A 5,269-nucleotide genomic window follows, 5' to 3' on the forward strand; every position below is an offset into this window, starting at 1 on the left:
CCGACCATTTCTGAGGGTGGCATTGAATTTTTATGACCCTTCCACGTTTGTTTATCTACTTTGTAAGGCTGTCTCTCCCATAGCAAAGCAGATTGTGTGGATTTAGAAAATTGCCCTTTTATTTTATTATATTTTATTCTGCTAGTGGGAATGATGTTTACTGTAAATGCTTTTTTTAGGTCCATAAAGAAAGCAACATTGTACAATACAGATATAACAGGTAATGATTAAAATATAGCACACTTGAAATTTTCTCTATTATGTTCCTTAAGGAAGAATCTACTATGTAACCATGTATTTTACAACAATTTTACAATTTGTGTTCTATACTGTACTTGATAAATGCAAGGACAGAGAACTGTAATAGTTTTTCTTCTATCCTCAAAAATAAGAGAAACTAAAGACTTCAGGATAAGAGACTATCTTTTTTTCCCCACACCAGTATAAGGCTTTCTTCTGAAAACACTTATGAAATATTAAACTTACTTGAACTTTGCATGAAATATTAAATTAACTTTGCCTTGGCTTAAAGCCATTTCTTTGCCAATGGAGAAGGATAATCAACTTAAAAGCCCTCAGGCCAAAAAGAAGTAGAATACTGCCTGGTACTATAAGGCAAATGCAGGATGTACTTCAAAATGACTGCTCAATAAATTGTACCTCTGCGTTGGAAATACGATTCCAAAGCTACTGAGTAGGTATAAAACTCCTCTCTCATGTAGGTAAATGACTTAAAATCTCAGCTGGAATATTTATTACTGTCTTGTTTTTGGTCCAGGTAGTTAGGCTTTTTCCCCATGCATCTCCAGGAAAGCTAAGTATGTCTGTGCAGCCATGCTCCCTTGTTAGTTCTTCAGCTTAAGGTTGGAAAAGCTTTCAGTGTTGCATCTGACACTGTATTATTATGTGATCCTGCAGCTTCTTCATTATTAATATGCTCCTATTGAGCCATATAGTCCTTCCTTCAAAGAGTTACTGTCATTGACAAGTACTATCCCATCCAGTGCAGCAAAATGCAGTGATTTTGTTGCAGCTGAATCCAGTGAGATTTGAGGCAAAAAGAAAATAGTGTCTCAGAAAGCAAAGCTGTGTGTGTTTTGTAGGGGCTCCTGTTTGTGCTAGAAAAAATCTTCAGGATTTCTTATCTCACAAGATCATTTCAGCTTCTGTATTAACAGAAGAAAAAAAGAAGAGACAGTGCAAGTTTTGACTGGGATATTCTAATTTGATGAATCCCTTGTATTAAGATGTCCTAGCCAAAGTTTTTGCAAACCTGATTGCCAGTATATGCAGTAGGTTTGAATGAATCAGCAGTTTGATGCAGGTAAGAAACAATAAAAGGCATTTTTGACTGCAGTTGTATAAAGATACAGTTCCCATACTAATGCTTTTCTGTGATTAAAGACAACATAACTAGGCAGCTATGAGAGTCACTTCACCGTAAGTATCAGGGTATCAGAAGAGATCTCTCACTAGATTGCAGAAATAGCTTAAAGTTTATTAATCTCTTTTTTGAGCACGATAAGTGAATTTTGATCTGTGCAGGTCTGATCTGAATTGAGTTATCCTCACTGATGCCATCTGAGAATGACACATCATTTAATTAATTCATTTAATTCATGTTGGTTTCTGAACCTGTAGAAGCTGAGGAGACAGTTCCCTCAGCCTCAAAGAGGTGGTACCAACTTAACAGAGGAAACTTTCCATGTAAGTCTGTTAAAGCTGAAGATGTCACCTGAGCTAGAAATTGCCGTTTCTTTTATATGCTCTTTGACAACCATTATCTGATGTAAGAATTGAGAGGGATAGCATACTTTTTTTCCAAATATACAAAAAAGGCAGCACATCAGAGGGAACGCTTATTTTGTGCAGTGTTCTGTTTATGTTATTATGGATAAGGTTGGATTCAAGCCCTGGAAAATTAAAACAAAGGTTGTTTTGAGGGTTCCATTGATCTTAAAATATAATTTTAATTGATATTAAAAATAACAATTTATTCAATTATTAACTTCAGATCTATCAGTACACCCTTTCTTGCTAGCTTTTAATTGCTTTAAAAGTTGTAGTAAGCAATATTGTGTTTATAGACTACAAGACCTGGTTGTTCCTGAAGGAGTATGTCTTGATTTGTCTTACCCATGGATGGTTGTGTCTTTTTGCCCGTAATGATTATCTGAGAAAGTGATGTCATGCTGAAAGTACTGACTTCTATAACTTCTAAGATGCTGCAAATCAGACTGAGGGTTAAAAATGTTGCTTTAATGGTCCATTGTGGGGAATTGGTAGATGGCACCCATTTTTGCAAAGATGAATGTTTACAGTAGTGTTCGATTTCTAGCATTGCAGTTTGGCAGAATTAGTCTTTTGCTCAATGCACAGATCTCAAATTTTCTGTTCAGCACACAATAAAACAGTGTTTAACGTGCTCTCGTATAACACTGTGGTCATTGCTAAGCTTTTGATGAAGTATCTGTTTTGTGGGTATAAGAAGGTTTTCTGTGTTAAAATACAATGGAGGAGATACTACCTAGCTGTCGTGAGTAATCTATTAAAATATAAATACGTTGTCTATGATTCTGGCATCAGATAAATATCCAGTTAAAATTGTAAAGATGCTTAGAGTAGAAAAAGTTGTCCATGTGAATAGGTTATGCAAATATGGTCTTTATGTGTCACTGAATTATTGTAGTGGTTACCACTGAGCAATTGGAAGATAAATAGTTCAGTAGTAATGTACTGAGCTGTGTCAGGGATAGCATACACCTGTTTATGTACTTACCTGTAGATGTCCTTGGCTGGTCAGTTTTACATGTGGCAGCCCTTAGACCACAGCTCCTGATCCATGGTTTGGAGTTACATCTGTGTGCTTAGGCAAGTTGTTGCGTAGCCTGGTGGTTCTAATCTTCCTGTTAACTTCGCCTTTAGTGGGACAGTACATACTATGTGAATGCAAATACTAGGATGGGACTTCCAGCTGTGGCTGCTGCAGATTGTCAGCTAGCCTGATCTATTCCAATCTGTATAACTTTTATGCTGTTTTCAAGAAATGTGTCATAGAATCATGGAATATCTTGAGTTGGAAGGGAACCACAAGGATCATAGAATTCAACTTGTTATTGGGAGAGCAGATTATTTATGTGGATAAGAATATTTGTTCAGAAATTGGAGGATTTAATTTAGGAAAAAAATAGAAAAAATTTGTTCTTGTGCTTTCTACTAATAATTAAGAGTGACATTTGAAATTGTTTTTGTTATGTTTTCCTCCCTTTGTGAATTTTAAGAACTACAGGAAGAATTAACTGTCCAAACATATTCTACAACTTTATAAATATCAATTTAATTTATTATTAATAATTAGTTTGGTAATACATGATTTGATATTGGAAGATACCTCTTCAAAAATCTTGCTTTCATGCTTTTTTTTACACAGGAAATTTCTTCAGACTGGTGAAACAAGATGTGGACTATAATTTTTCTTTGTCAGTGTGTCTTACATCATCAGAACATAAAATACAAACTTTCTTTTGCCATTTATCCTGGCCAGTTTTAGCCTTGAAATCTGTGAAATAGAAATTTGATTAGTTATTAAGATAGCTTACGGATTGACTTAATATTTTAACATCAGTGTAATAGCTGTCATCTTTCAGTAGAAATACCCCACTGCAGCAGCACTTTGCTAAAAGTCACAAGTGAGACATTAGGGAGTGAAATGGGGTAGTTGTGTGCAGATGAAGACTCTTACTTGGGGAGAGGTAGTGTCATTAAAATAACCAATTGTAGTGGATGAAACAAAAATATGTCCTCTCTGGGTTGACCAGACAAAGGCAGTGTGCAACAGAAACCACCTTCAGAAATTTGTTTTTTGTTCCCTTTCCTTTGGGAAGGTGATGGCAGTAGCTAGTAGGTTACCTTGACTGCTTCTTTGTCTTAGGCAGAAATATTCTGGAAGAAACCAGCAGTTGTTTGTAGGGCTTCTATGTTAACAGCCTGACCAAGAAATACACCCTCTCACTGTCAGTCTGCTTACTGTCATATTAAAAACTCAGCTTAATAGGCTCCATCTCAGAGTTCATGTTAAGCTCATGAGAACAGTCTGAGGAGGTGGCTTGTCCTTCCACAGCCTGTTCTGGTTCATATGTGTTGATGAAATTCTGGTGTGCTGGAGTTAAAAAATCCTCAGATGGCTAGTTGACCTGTTTGGTTTACGAAGGGATGGTCTCCAGAGCTTTCTTTCTCTGCTATGTTCTCTTTGTATTCTGCTCTTTATAGTTGTGTTTTTCTCATTTCATCAGAAGTCAAGTGTAGAGTTCAGAAACTTTCAGCCTTGTAATTCTTCAAATTTTGTGTAATTATTCTGTCTTCATTTGTGAAGAGGAGGGGCATGATGGCACATACAGATGAGTGAAAGATGCTGGGTTGTTTTGTTGTTGGTTTTTTGGTGTGTGCTTGTTTGTTTGTTTGTTTTTTAGAAATGTGAATTCTTCTTTTCCTTTTAAACAGCCATTAAGACAAGGAGGGTTTCCCATCTCCTCCACATGATTTTCCGCAGGTTTTAGAACTGCAATGTACCTATGTAACAAGGCTACAGCTAACATGTGAGTTGTAAAAATAAGTGTGTAGTTTTTAGTGCTTGAGAGAATGAGTTCTAAAGACAACACAGAAGTCTTAGTTTTTCAAAAGAAAACATTCATGTACCTCATGAATAGGTCTGACATTCATCACTGAAACTCAGATGACTGTTAAGGATCCTTTCTGGTTCTACATGGGAGAATGTTTTGAGCAAGAGGAAGCAAGTAGTTTTATAGGTAAAGAATATGTAGATATAGAACAGCATCAGAAGGCTTGAAATTTTTTATATTGTTTGCATTTTATTCCTAGAGGTAGGTGACTTTGTAGATTTAATAATACATTTGTTAGTTCATTCAGTTTCCTTCTTTTTCAAGATTGAGTCATTTGCTATGCAGTTATGATGAACCTAAAGAAAAAGACTTCTATACACTGAATGATACTAAAAAGGGTGAGCTCATGAACTTTATTTTCATTCTTTAGGGTGGCAGATGAATCAGAAATGTAAGCTACAGAAGAACAATATGACAAAAAATATATTGAAAAGAGGAAAATGGAGACAGTTTATTGGTGGTGAAGGCCTGCAGTTTGAATGAACATTTCTGTTCCAGGCACTGTACTCTTGAGAAAACTGTCTTTCCAATTACATAGGGAATGGGAAATAGCTGTCCTGGTTTTACTACCCAAAGGTACTGTGATGGCT

The sequence above is a fragment of the Pterocles gutturalis genome, unplaced genomic scaffold (genome assembly GCF_000699245.1).
Source record: "Pterocles gutturalis isolate BGI_N339 unplaced genomic scaffold, ASM69924v1 scaffold10567, whole genome shotgun sequence".
In the NCBI taxonomy this organism is placed as follows: domain Eukaryota; kingdom Metazoa; phylum Chordata; class Aves; order Pterocliformes; family Pteroclidae; genus Pterocles; species Pterocles gutturalis.